General features: G+C 45.4%; 1 long non-coding RNA gene across 1 annotated transcript; it reads right to left on the bottom strand.

The window, feature by feature from the left end:
• Positions 1–928: 928 nt before the first annotated feature.
• On the bottom strand, positions 929–8265 carry Gm32507. Its single transcript, XR_379050.2, has 4 exons — positions 8135–8265; positions 7584–7709; positions 3066–3212; positions 929–1843 (listed from the first exon to the last, which is right to left on the bottom strand). It is a non-coding gene; the product is annotated as a predicted gene, 32507 (long non-coding RNA).
• Between the last annotated feature and the right edge of the window lie 6593 nt (positions 8266–14858).

Here is a 14858-nt window from a genome sequence, read left to right as displayed (position 1 = left end):
ACTGGCCTTTACTCTTTTAAATGAGCATTTACTGGCGTCTGTTAATTATATGTAATAACAGGTTTCATTATGGCATTCTCATACGTGTGTGTATAAGGTATTTTAGTTATATACAGCGCCCGTTGCCTTCTCTTGCCCCCTCCCACTCATTCCCTTTCTTTTCCCAGCTAGTCCCCTTTCTGATTGCAAGGCAGCAATGTGAAATGTGTGTGTGCATGCTTGAGCATGTGCCTGTTTGTGTGTGATGTAATGAGTGTAAGATTACATACTTACAGGATCATGTGTCACTTAACAATCCCTCCCTCTCTCTCACTCTCCTCTCCCTCTCCCCCCTCCCCCTCTTTCCCTCTCCCTCTCCCTCCCTCTCCCCCTCCCCTCTTTCCCTCTCCCTCTCCCTCTACCCCTCCCCCTCCCCCTCCCCCCTCTCCCTCCTTGATTAATTCTTTATTAAGAATATAGAAAGTCAGGCCATTGAGTGGCTTAGCAGGTAAAGGTGCTTACTCTGAAAGCCTGACCTGATGACTTTCGTTCAATCCCCTAAACCCATGAAAAGTAGCAGGAAAGTGTTAGAGAGATGACTCCGCAGTTAAGAACACTGGCTGAGTTCAATTCCTATCGACCACAAGGTGTCTCAAAACCATCTATAATGGGATCTGATGCCCTCTTCTGGAGTGTCTGAAGACAGCAACAGTCTACTCACATGCATAAAATAAATAAGTAAATCTTTTTTTTTTTTTAAGTAGCAGGAAAGAACCAACTCCACAGTGTTTTCCCCGACCTCCATTTATTACACCACACCACGGATACCCCACCCCACAGAGGAATAATAAACAAAACAAAAAATCTAAACATACTTTAAAAATAAGTAAAGTTGGATTCAGATCTAGTTTAGCTGTGTTGGACTTTTTTTTTTTCTTTTGTGTTTTGAGGCAGAGTCTTATGTAGCCTAGGCTGGCCTCCAATTCCTTCTGTGGCTACAGATGACCTTGAACTTGTGATCCTGTCCTGCATGACAGGTAAGAAACACAGGATGCTGAAGAATGGGTTAGCAAGCAGCCAGAGAAGTAAAATGAGAGCCGTGGTAAGGAACAGAACAAACAGGGCCTGTGTGTGCAGGTCGCTGAGAGGACGTGAAATAGGCCAGGAAGGCTGAGGACATCAGATTGGCAACCACCCTCTGATTGTCTGTGTATTTCCTGTCTGTCCTTCTGTCCGTCCTTCCTTCCTTCTTGCCACCTTTCCCTTTCCCTGTCTTGTCATCTCTTCTTAGGTTTTTCTTCTTTTTCAGCACAGACTGGCACGGAGCTCCGGCTGGCCTTGAACTTGTTGTGTAGTTGACAGGATGACCTTGAATTCCTGATATTTTTTGTTTCTGTTGCCCAAACACTGGGATTACAGCTCATCACATAATTCACTCTTACTTATATTCACTATTGTTACTGTGTGTGTGCACACTCACAGGCATGTGAATGTGTGCCTGTGTGCATGCTACACCGTGCATGGAGGGCACGGCTATTCCTCTTCTCCCACCGTGGGTTCCAGGGTTCAGACTCAGGTCATCAGCTGGCATGGCTCGAGCTTTGACTGGCTTGGCTATTGTGCCAGCCATGTCTTACAGTTTTAAGAACACCTTTTATTCTGAGCACATTTTCCTGTCTGTCTGCAGTCCATCCAAGGCTAACCAGTGCTGAGCAGAGAGCCTTAGAATAACCAAGCTCAACTTAAATTCGACTTCCAGCACTTTCCTTGTCTGTAAAGTGGACAGACGGACATTTATAAAGGCAGAGTAAGTGGTAGAAGCTTGCCTCACGAGCTGGAGGAAGAGTAGCTTCAATCTCCAACACTGAAAAAGAAATATCTTCCTTTGCATGAGACTGCTATGTTTGAGGACCTCATGAAATTCTGGCTTCCTTCCTGTCCCGTCCCCTCCCCTCCCCATCTCTCCACTGCTCTATATTATAAATTGCTGGGGTGGAGGGGCCAGGTGCACACAGTGCTCTTTGTGGGCCTCCAGCACTGCACTAAGTGCAATTAAGTATCTAATAAATGCCTTTTGATTAATTTCAGCATCATCCTAAGCAAGTGAAAATCACTCTGCCCAATCTCCCTGATTAGATGTTTCCCCTGGAAGAAGTTCAGATGGCATCGATGCTAAATTCAGCACCGGTGAATTTTAGCAAATGGCCTTATGAGGCTTCGGTTCATCTCTCCTCAGAGATGGGATGATCACCCTCACACCTGCCTCCCAGCCCCACCTCTATGCTTTTGGACATATTTATCTCTACACCTGGAATATGAGACCCTGCCTTTTGATCAGTGTATCATATACTTTTCTTGTTTTGGAGACAGAGTATCAGGAAGACTTAAGGAAGGAAGGTTTATTTTGCCTCATAGCTCATCTACATAGTCCATCCCGACAGGATCCTCACACAGCGGGAGCTCCAGGCAATCGCTCATCTCAAGAGGCAGGAAGCATGGGTGGGGGTGGAGGGTGAGGCTGGTGCTCACAGGGGATGTGGGGTGCAGCTGGTGCTCAGTTCCCAGGGGGTGGAGGATGTAGCTGGCGCTCAGCTCTTAGGGGAGGGATCTGGTGCTCAACTCTCAGACGATGAGAGTGCTCACCTTTAGAGGTGGTGCTGGGGGCTCAGTTCCAGGATCCCAGCCCATGGAATGGTGCTGCCCATATTTAGGGTGAGGGGAGTCTTCCTATTTCATCCTAATCTAAAAGTGCCCTCTACACCTCCCCAGAGGTTTGTTTCCATGGTGATCGTAAAGCCCATCAAATTGACACTCAAGACTAATCACCACAATCCTAGAGTTATGTAACCTAGAGCCAAAGGGGCTGAGAAGCTGAGGGCTCATGGGTGAGACTGCTGAGCGCCTGTGGCTTATCACTGCCCCCGCCCCACAGCAGACGGGCAGCAGATCGCTCAGGAGTAACCCTCATTTCTCTTTGTTCACCTGCCATTGCTCTTCTGCAAGAATCCAGTCTCTGCCGGGTGTTTGCTGATTCTGCAGATTTCCTGAAGGGCTGGGGAGGGGGGGGGGGAGTGCAGGGTCCTCACCTGTTTCCGCTGTGCCGCCACTGCCCTGCTTCTCTCCTCCGGATTTCTCTAATTGGCGAAAACCCCAAAGGAACATTTCTCCTTGTTTCCTGCATCCGTGTATAGCTCACATTTTGTTGTCTGCGCAGTTTCTCGACGCTGTAGCCCCTTCCCCAAATAGTTTATCAAAATATATTTGTTGTTTTACTTTTGTTGACACAGGGTCTCATGTAGGCCAGGTTGGACTCCAACTAAGTATGTGGCCAAGGATAGCATTGGCCTTCTGATCCTCCTGCCTCCACCTCACCAGTAAGTACTGGGACTGTAGGTGTGTGTCACCAACCCCCTCAGGCCCGCCCCACAAGTATTTCTTCCCTACAAAAGAAGAACTCTTTTCTTATCATATATTAATTGTATATAATAACGCTGCATTATGACATTTTTATGCACTAATGTACTGTGCTCTACCATACCCTCCCGTTAGCTCCCCCCCAACTTCTTATGTTCCCTTACTGTCCCCTCAACTTTTACTTTCATGGATGTGTGTGTGTGTGTGTGTGTACATGCCTGTGTGTATACGTTTCTGTTCTCTTTCCTCTTGTATTTAAAAAAAAAAAACATTATTTTTTATTTATTATGGTGGACGGGAGGGGTGAGGTGGAAGGGTCACGAGAGTATTACAGTGCACACGTGGAGATGAGAGGACAACCTCTAGAGTCCGTTATTTCCCTCCACTATTTGGGTTGCCAGATGGAACTCAGGCCATCTGCTCGGGACTAACTCCCAGGCTCTGTGAAGATACAATTTCTCCACCTCTTTACATCGCTCTCTACTGAGCGCTGCATCCCTACACCACACCAGTAGCTGCTTCCTAGATTCAAGCAATGGAGTCAGGGCAGGTCGTGATTTACACTGTGTGTTTTGGGGCACTGTGAATGATGTGGGAGATTAGAGGAGGTGACTGGCAACGTCGTAGACTTTAGTGGTGCAGTTCCTATGATCACCACTGAGTGGCGCTGTTCCCATGTTAGTCCGACAAAGATAACGCTGCTGTAGGCTATCAAATTTTCAGTTTCTGGCTAAGCCCTTACAATGATGGTCCTGATTCCTTTTAGTGGTATAGTTGAGAGGCTTTAAAAGTGACTTCTAAGAAAGCAAAGTGAGCTAGACTTTGAAAAGAACTTAGTGCCGCACTTGGTGATAGGACACTAATAGAGCCAAACGTCTAAAGACAGAATTCAATTAATTTTTCATCTTTTTGCTGGCGTGGAACTCACTATGCAGAGCAAGCTGGCCTCAAATTCGGATGATCCTTCTGCCAAGTGCTGGAATTGCAGCCTCACTACCATGCCCAAAGTTGTAATTTTAAAATGTAAGAGTTCCATGTGACAGAGTAATATATACTTAGAAACTGAGGCAGCTAGCGGCCAGTCGGGGTAATACAGTGAGATGGGCATCACGCTCCTTACATAAGGAGGAGACCCCTACTACCGGTGCCAATATCACCATGTTTAGGTCACCAAGGCCAGACTTTTGAGCCCCGCATTAGCAGTCACTGTAAGTCTTACAGTGAGGGGACAGACACAAGAAGCCAGGGTGAACAACCAAAATTAAGGAATATTTCAAACCTGTGGCTTTGAAAAACTACAGTGTAGATGACTTTGCTTTCCCTTTAATAAGACCAGGAAAAGAGAATTGATATTCATGGCATACATGCTAATATCAAGCGTTGATACAGTAATGGATATTACACTCAGCGAACAATGAAGGTTACTCCTGGGGGCTTCCTATGCAGAGAGATCTGCTCCCTGTCTGTGGCCAGAGCTCCAGCAAAATGTAAGCTCACGTGAGAACAACGTCCTAGGCTTTCCACCGCCTACGTGAAGGTGTGGTTTGACTGAGAATGCCCCATAGGCTCATATGTTTGATATCTAGACCAGCAGTTGGTGGAACTGTTAGGGAAGGATGGGGGTGTGGCCTTGTTGGAGGGGGTGTGTCACTGGGGCTGGCTTTGAGGTTTCGGAAGACTAGCACCATTCCCAGTGTGCTCTCTCTGTGCTTCCTGTTTGTGGATCTGGATGTGAGCTCTCAGGTTTCTCTCTCTCTCTCTCTCTCTCTCTCTCTCTCTCTCTCTCTCTCTCTCTCTGTGTGTGTGTGTGTGTGTGTGTGCGTGTGTGTAGGTCAGAGTACAACTTCCGCTACTATCATCAGAAACACTGTCCACCTCCCTTGACACAAGATCTGCCATTGCTTATGTATGCGAGTGGTTTTCTTCTCCAGGCACACTGTGTCCACAGAGACACCAGAAGAGATGCTTGAATCCCCGGGAACTGGAAACATGGCTGTTTGTGTACAACTATATAGATGTTGAGAACTAAACCCCAGCCTTCTGGAAAGCACGCTTAACCACTGATCTATCTCTCCAGCTATCTCTACTTTGCTTGTTTGAGACGGAAGCTCACTCTCCCAAGCTGGAAAAAAAACCTTTTTGTATGATGCACGCTTGCCTCTAACTTGTGTGGCTCCTCCGTCTGCAGCCTCCTAAGTGTTGGAATTACAGGTGTATACCATCAAACCAGGCAAAACAGAGCGAGCGAGCGAGCGAGCGAGAGAGAGAGAGAGAGAGAGAGAGAGAGAGAGAAATTCTCCCTACAGAGCCCTGGCTGTCCTGGAACTCACTGTACACACTGACCTTGAACCCACGGAGAGTTGCCTGCTGCCGCCTGAGCTCTGGGACTTTGGGCAAGCACCACTACACCCAGACACTTGCCATTTTATTGTATGCAGTGTACTTTGAACACAGGAAAGTGGGTGTTTCTGATGGAAGAAAAAGTTTTCATCTGAAATTTACTTTTTAAGACTTTTTAAATTTATGTGTATGTATACATGTGTATACATGCCTATGCCTTGTGTGTGCACAGGTGCCCACAGGGCAAAAGAGAGCATTTAGATGCCCTGGATCTGGAGTTATAGGCAGCTGTAAATTGCTCACTATGGACTGGGAGCTAAACTTGGCCCCTATGGAAGAGAAGAGGACATTCTCTTAGGCTCAGCAGAGCCTTCTTCTCAGCCCTTTCTGAAATTATTTTAAAATTGCAAGATTGAGACAACAGAATAAGGTTGCTACGTTGCCGAAGAGATGATTTTGCACATGCATTCTTTTTAAATTGTCTTCAATATTGCCTTTATAAAGAAATCTTAGATGACATTTTTATTAGATTTATTCATTTTATGTGTGAGTTGTTTGCCTGCACATGTGTGTGTGTTTGTGTGTGTGTGTATGTATATATATGTATATGCATGCACCATGTGTGTGCTTGGTACTCATGGATGTCAGAAAGGGCATTAGCTACCCTGGAGCTGGAGTCATCAGTAGTTGAATCACCCTGTGGGTACTGGGAATCAAACCCAGATCCTCTGAAAGTGCAGCAAGTACCCTGAACCTCTGACCAACTCCCAGCTCTACATAATTGACAATTTTAAGGCATGAATGGAAAGCAACAGAAAACAGGTTCACTTAAGGCTTTAAGTATTAGCCTCCCCCACCCCCATCTTTCTTCTCTTTTCTTTTTCTTTTTTTTTCTTTCTTTCTTTCCTTTTTTTTTTTCAGAAAAAAACAAAACAAAACAAAACAAAACAGGGTTTCTCTGTGTAGCCCTGGCTGTCCTGGCATTCACTCTGTAGACCAGACTGGCTTCGAACTCAGATATCTGCCTGCCTCTGCCTCCCAAGTGCTGGGATTAAAGGCGTGTGTCACCACTGCCTGGCCCATGGCAATCTTTCAACTGGATATACTCAAATAATTGCAAATTTTAGGGAGTTGCACAGTCTGCTCTAGGGGAAGAGATGCAGTGATTTTATATGTGAGCATCCCTACATAATAAACATGGAGGTATAGTATTGACGAACAGCCTCAAGCCTTCTTCAATCTGCTATAAGGCTAAGAAGGGAACCGGAGGCCTGGCTCAGCAGTTAAGAGCACTGGCTACTCTTACAGAGGACTTGGGTTTCATCCCCAGTGCCCACATAGCAGCTCACAAGCATCTGTAACTCCAATCCTAGGGATTCCAAACGTTCTCTGACCTTTGAGGACACCAGGCACACATACAGCACATGCATGCAGGCAAAAATATCCATATACATAAAATTTAAAAAAGAAATCCAAAAAATATCCATATACATAAAATAAAAAAAAAATAAATCCAGAAGTGGTTGTTGGGTCCCCTAGACCTGGATCCAGGAGCCAGTTGCAGGCAATTGCAATCTGCCCAATGTGGGTTCTGGGAGCCAAACTCCCATTCTCTGAACTGGCAGCAAACGCACTTAAGCAAGTTGTGAAGCTGGGCGTGGTGGCACACACCTTTGATCCCAGCACTCGGGAGACGGAGGCAGGCGGATTTCTGAGTTCGAGGCCAGCCTGGTCTACAAAGTGAGTTCCAGGACAGACAGGGCTACACAGAGAAACCCTGTCTCAAAAAAGAAGCAAGTTGTGCCTCCAGCCCCACCCTTAGCGTGCTAATGAGCTTCTCAAATACTTACCCCTCATAACTAGAGAACAGTGACAAGATGAATCGAAGCAAAGTTGTTTGAACTCCAGTATTATAAACACTCTCTCTTGCTTCATCTACTTATGAAATAACATTTAAGATTTTCTGTCATCTGTTTCTAAAAAAGGAAGGAAAGGGAAGTGATTTGCAAGTGTTTGAAATATGGTGTTTATATTTAGATTAGGATTGGATCTCACATTTCTGCAGTTTCTATGGTTTGAGGGGAAAGCTTTGGCTAGTTACTGTTGCTCCAACTGACAAAAAAAAAATTCAAGTTTCTACTACTTTTTAATATGTACACGTGTGCCTGAATGGGAATGTATATCACATACACACAGGAGCTCGGAGAGGTCAGAGGCCAGGTGCCCTACAACTGGAGCTACAGAAGATGGTGACTGCTTGCCGTGTGGGCACTGGTACTGAACACCAGTCCTCTGCAAGAGCACCAAGTGCGCGTCGCGTGTGAACCTTCTCCCCAGCCCCGTCCTTTCTACCCTTCTTTCCTGGGGATTCCTCCGCATCATCATCGGATAGAAAGCTTACCTTTGCTCCCTGGATCCTGACTTCACTGTAGCAGCGCTACAAGACCCGCTGCGGCGCCAGTGACGCCCTGTCTTCCGCAAACTTCCTTCTCCAAGACCTTTGCTCTAGCAGGAACATGAGCAACAGTCGCAATACTGGTGACTGGTCAGAGATGTGAATTCTGGGGCCCTGCTTCAGATCACTGGGGGTGGGGTTTTGTTGTGTTACAGTGTCTCACACAGCCACTGCTAGCTTTACACTCGCCACGTTGTTGAGACTGATTTGTTTTGTTTTGTTTTGTTTTGTTTTGTTTTGTTTTGTTTTGTTTTGTTTTTGAGACGGGGGTCTCTCTGTGTAGCCGTGACTCTCCTGGAACTCACTCTGTAGACCAGGCTGGCCTGGAACACAAAGATCTGCCTTCCTCTGCCTCTCACTTAGAGACATACAGCTCTCTCTTTTGGCCTGAGGTTGACTTTGAACTCCTACTCTTCCTGCAGATTCCGCCTTCAAGTGTGAGGTTACACCTGATCAGCACACCCAGGGGAGACTTGATTTGAGGCCCAACAACGTGCATTTCTCTATGCAATTCAGCACCTAGGTTGTGCTCCGAATGTTTAAGTTTTAGTACCTAAGAATCAATTAAGATGTGTTAATGAATTTGTTTAAAGAAAAAACTTTTTGTTTTATCTTTTTGCAAAAAGTTAAGTCGACCCACATTTAACATATAGTTTCAAAATACCTGGGAATAAAAAATGTATGAACTGTGCAATTATAAATACTCTTTTGTGGATGGATCATCTAGAGACTGCCATATCGGGGGATCCATCTCATAATCAGCTTCCAAACGCTGACACCATTGCACTCACTAGCAAGATTTTGCTGAAAGGACCCAGATATAGCTGTCTCTTGTGAGGCTATGCCAGGGCCTAGCAAACACAGAAGTGGATGCTCACAGTCAGCTATTAGATGGATCACACGGCCCCCAATGGAGAAGCTAGAGAAAGTACCCAAGGAGCTAAAGAGATCTGCAACCCTATAGGTGGAACAAAATTATGAACTAACCAGTCCCCCGGAGCTCTTGACTCTAGCTGCATATATATCAAAAGATGGCCGAGTCGGCCATCACTGGAAAGAGAGGCCCATTGGACACGAAAACTTTATATGCCCCAGTACAGGGGAACGCCAGGGCCAAAAAGTGGGAGTGGGTGGGTAGGGGAGTAGGGGGGAGGGTATGGGGGACTTTTGGGATAGCATTGGAAATGTAAATGAGGAAAATACCTAATAAAAAATATTAAAAAAAACAAAAACAAAAAATAAATAAATTCTCTTTTGTAAGAATCTGAAAATCGCTGAAGGGAGACCTCAGACTCAGTATGCAAAAACAAAGAGCGTTTATTCTGCAGAAACAACTAGTGTGCAGGGGTTAACCATCTTTTGAGATGGTGACTACTGACAAATGTGTGCAGGCACATAGGGAACTGGGGAAACTCTCTAGAGGGACTAGGAAATCTAAAATTTCATTGGTGGGTGCTATGGGGTCACAGGTGGTCAGTGGTCTGCATTCCTGTCATGAATGTTTAACCATAGGATAAGAGAGGGCTGCCCAGCACAAATGACCCGTTCTGAGATAAGATATTTCCCCATTTTTGTCGTTACCCCCAGGCTGTTCTTTAGGAGGGTGTTTATGATCTTGTTTTGGATTTTATAGTTGGTTCCTGGAGCTGGTGCCTTACGGCCGTTTTTTGGAAATCAGGCCTGTTCTTTAATGGAGACAAGTGGGGTTTATGGTGTCTTTTCACTTTCTGGTGAAAAGCAGAAAAGTTAAAAACTTTCTTTTTAAACAGCCATGAAGGCCTAAAAACTTGGAGCTAGTCCAGAGCCTAGCCAACACATAGGCCCTGTTGGCTCTAGTCACAAAATGTATAGAAAACCCATTTTCTACCCCATCTTTTGCTTTTCCCCTTTTCCAGGATGTTTATTCTTGTTACCAGGACTAGTTGTGTTTATTTGTTTGCTTGTTCTTTATTTTGTCATGTTGTCTCACAGCCCAGGCTGGCCTGGAGCTCCTGCCTTTGGCTCCCATGGGCTGAGATCACCGCCTGAGCCACATGCCAGATGCTCCTGGGTATTTCCATGGCTTTGTAAGCAATTTCTTTGTTTCAGTCTCAATTCTCATCTCAGTCTGTTTTCTATATATTAGTCAGAGTGATCTGTAAGAAGAAAAAAAATCAAATTATGATGTTCCTTTGTTCAGAATGCTCAAATGGCTTTGCCCTCACACTGAATAAAATCAGACTCTGTTCCGGGCCTTTCAGGTCATGAGACTTTCCATCACTTACTTTAGTCTGAGACGTTCTAGCTCCCCACCCACGGGATTCTTACAAAGGCATGATGGTCCTAGAGCATTCAGATAAGGCATTTAAGGTAAAGTACCTTAGAACTGACTACTGAGAAAGAAAGAAAAAACCCTGAGCTTCCATATTTCAGCTTCAAAAATGAGACTGCAGGGAGAGGGGAGTAACTCACCAAGCCCCCCTGCTTTTAGATTTTGAGGTTTCCCCCTCCCACAAGTACTCATACCAAGCCACACCCACAGTCATGCCCACCAAGTGGTACTAGGGTCCAAATTCAAGGCCTTGCTAGGTAAATACTTTGCCACTGAAGGATGTAAGAGGCTGTCTTACAGAGCGGTGGTGGTGCACGCCTTTAGTTCCAGCATTCAGGATACCCGAGTACCAGTGCATCTCTGAGTTTTAGGCCACCCTGCTCTATGGAGAGTTCCAGGACAGTCAAAGCTATAGACACCCTGTCTCAAAAACCAGCCTTTTATTGACCTTTATGAGATTTTTAGGTTAACATCCGGTGTCTCAGCAGGGCATCGTCGCACATCTGTGTCACTATACTTTGTCTTTGTTCTGTCTTCAACTGTCCCTCCAACTGAATCCCTTACCCCAGTTAGGTTTCCTTTTTGTAGCAGTGTCTTAGTGAGGTAATTCAAGCTAGCCTTGGACTTGGTACAGAATTCAGTCTGGTCTTGAATTCACAGCCTTCTGAGCACAGAGATTACAGGTCCATGCCACCATGGTTGCTCTTGTCTTACATGGTTTGTTTGTTTGTTTGTTTGTTTGTTTGTTTGTTTTTGGTTTTTCGAGACAGGGTTTCTCTGTGTAGCCCTGGCTGTCCTGGAACTCACTTTGTAGACCAGGCTGGGCTCGAACTCAGAAATCCACTTGCCTCTGCCTCCCAAGTGCTGGGATTAAAGGCCTGCAGGCCACCTGGGCTGTTTGTTTGTTTTGAATTGTTGCCTTTACTGGCTAACACCTAGATTACTCTTTTTTTAATTTAGGAAATGGAAATACTAATCACATCTACCTACAGAGTTGTAGGAAAATTCTAAATAAGTTAGTAGTATACATTAGATAAGATACTTACGACCTTTTTTGAGACAGGGTTTCTCTGTGTAGTCCTGGCTGTCCTGGAACTCACTCTGTAGACCAGGCTGGCCTCGAACTCAGAAATCTGCCTGCCTCCCAAGTGCCAGGATTAAAGGCCTGAGCCACCACTGCCGGGCTTACTTACTACTATTCCTAATGCATGGTAGGCATTTCGTGAATTTTTATCTAGTATTAGAAGAACAACAGCTTTTTGACCGTAGCCATGGGTGATTGATGGGCCTCGTTTCAAGCAGGTGCTGTTTGGATGCACCCGCCGCTCATCACAGGCAAGGCTTTTACTCAGGCTGTGACAAGGACGGACAAGCTTATCTTGGAAAATGTTGATGAAGCATGACAGGCGATCGAAAATGTCTATGAAGTTTGCAAAGCCGAAGTTCAGAGTCCTCTGCAATCTTCGAACCACCAGGATGGTGGGCTGACTCGGGGGTACGACTAAAGATGCTTGCAACGTAAGCACAGCGCCTTGTGTTCTGACCTATAAAATGGCATCTATAAAGGTAGAAGGAGAGAACTGGTTCCTCGGAGATCTCCTCTGACCTCCATATCTGTGCCTAAGCATGAAAGGAAGAGGTAGTGGGGAAGAAGTCGTGGGTGCACAAGCAGGTGCACACAAGCAAACAGAAGGAAATAAAAGCAGGCTTCTCCTTACAGTGCATCACATGGGTGTATCCCCCGGTCTCAGAAGTGGGATGATTTTATATTTTCCTTCAAAAAGACCTTTATTTTCTCATTAATTTCTTTTCAGTGGTAGAGCATGCTATTGATCCCAGCTCTTGTGCGCTGAGGCAGGTGGATCTGTGTGAGTTCGAGGTCACCCTTGTCTAGAGGGAGTTCCAAGACAGCTGGAACTACACAGAAAAATTATGTTTTCATAAACCAAAAAAAATTATACAATATATTTTGATCATATCCTTTCCCCTACCCCAACTCCTCCCAGGTCCCCCCACCTCTCTACCCACCAAACTTTATATTCTCACTCTCTCTTTTGCAAAAAACAAAACAAAACAAAACAAATACAGCACTGGAGTATAGAGTCCATCTTGTGTTGGCCAACTGCTGGGCATGGGGCCCGCCCTGGATTATTTTTGATATAACCAATGACACTCTATGGAGAAAACTTTTTCCCTTTGCCAGCAGTCATCAATCAGGAATGGCTTCATGGTTAGAAGTGAGACACTATGGCCACTTCCCTTTCCCAGTGCCGCCACCCTGGCTGGCTTAAACCTGTGCAGATCTTGTGCTGTCACAGTCTCTGTGTTCATGTGTATATCGGTCCTGTTGTGTCTGGAGAACACAGTTCCCATGGAGTCATTTACCACTTCTGTTCTTTCCGTCTCTTCTGCACCTATCCCTGAGCTCCGACAAGATGAGTTTAATAAAGATATCATATAAAGGGCTGAGTGCTCTTAGGTCTCTCACTCTCTGCACATTGTCCAGCTGTGGGTCTCTGTGTTAATTACCAAGAAGAAGTTTCTCTGATGAGGGCTGAGCACTATTCTGATCTGTGTGTACAGCAATAATACAAAATGATCATGAAAAGTTGTTTGGAAGATCTAGCTGGAGAACGAAGGTTGACCCTCAACCCTTGACTCCTGACCGAAGAACAGCACAGAGGAAATGGCTCAGTGGGTAAGGTCACTTGCTCAGTGGGTAAGGTCAGTGGGTAAGGTCAGTGGGTAAGGTCACTTGCTATGCAAGCATGAGGACCTGAGTTCAGGTATCCAACACCCATGTAATAAGTGGCTATCGTATGTGGAGACAAAGATGGAAGAATCACTGGTGTTTGTGGGCTGCCCACCTACTTCCAGGTTTGGTGAGATACCCTGTGTCAAGGGAATAAGGCAGAGGCTGACAGAGCAGGAGTCCATATGACCTTCTCTAGCTTCTGCATGTGCATGCAACATAAGACATATCTGAAAACACACTTGCACATTCACCACACACACACACACACACACACACACCACCACCAAACCCCCAAAAGGGTCAATCTCTGATCATGGACCCTCAGAGGCACACACATGGAACAATGAAGGAGGAAAGGGGCATCAGCCTAGTCAACCAGATTAGCCCAATCAATACAGGCTATCAACTGGGTGACAGATATCTCAGCCAGATTGTCCTCACATCTTACTATGTAGACCAGGCTGGACTTGAACTCATGGCCTGCCTACCTTCACATACCAAATGCTGGAAATATAGTTGCATACTGCCATACTTAGGTAATATTCAGCTTTAATTCTAGATGGAAATATTGATACTGCTACTACTATTATTATTATTATTATTATTATTATTATTATTATTATTATCTTGCATATTAGTAAATATCCAGTCTGTAAAGTTGAACCAGTGATTAAGAAGAGCATTTACTACTTTTCCAGGGGACAAGAGTTTGGTTTCCACACCCACACTGGGCACTCATAATTGTAACTGTAGCTCACAGGGATCTGATGCCTTCTAGCCTCTGTGAGCACCTGTACACACCACACACACACACACACACACACACACACACACACAACATGGAGGGAAAGAAAGAAAGAAAGAAAGAAAGAAAGAAAGAAAGAAAGAAAGAAAGAAAGAAAGAAGGAAGGAAGGAAGGAAAGGGTGAGAGAGAGAGAAGGAAGAAGAAAAGAAGAGAAAAAGATGGCTAGACGCCTTTCTAAAGAGTTCATTTTCTCAAGATACTTGGTCTGGCATAGGGACTAATTTAGGGACAGCTTTCTTGCTTGACTGCCTGTGCAATACAACTGAGGCCCATCCCAGCACCCTTAGGAAGCCCCATCCTGTCATCCTGTAATATGGCAAAGATTCAAAACATTCTCCGTGTACTGCTTGGGGAACAAAGAGAAAGTTAAGCCTTGCGATCAGCCACTAACAAGCAAAGGGTGGGGAGAGTCTTGTCAGTGATTAACGGTCCACTTTGGAAAGCCATTAATAATTTAGCTTTGTTACAAGACTTGTCTTTGGCTTTCGATTCAATGGGAAACAATTTGTTCTAGGACCAGGGTCCAGGCTTGGTGCACTATGGTGACAGGGATGAGACTGAAGGTCAGTTTCAGTACTGTACCATTTCCTGAACACTGTCCCATCCACACACCTTCCCTTCTCCTCTCCTTTCTTTGTCCTCCCCCCCTTCCATTCCTTCTTCTCAAAATTAGCTTACAAAATAACAAGAGTCCTTACAGTGCATCCGTAGGGTCAGAGGACAGCTCTCAGGAGTGAGTCCTCCTTCTACCACGGTGGGTTACAGGCCGGGACTCTGCTCATCCTCACCCAGCAGCTGT

This window comes from Mus musculus, chromosome 8 (assembly GCF_000001635.26).
Source record: "Mus musculus strain C57BL/6J chromosome 8, GRCm38.p6 C57BL/6J".
NCBI lineage: Eukaryota > Metazoa > Chordata > Mammalia > Rodentia > Muridae > Mus > Mus musculus.
This window is presented reverse-complemented; position numbering and strand designations above follow the sequence as displayed.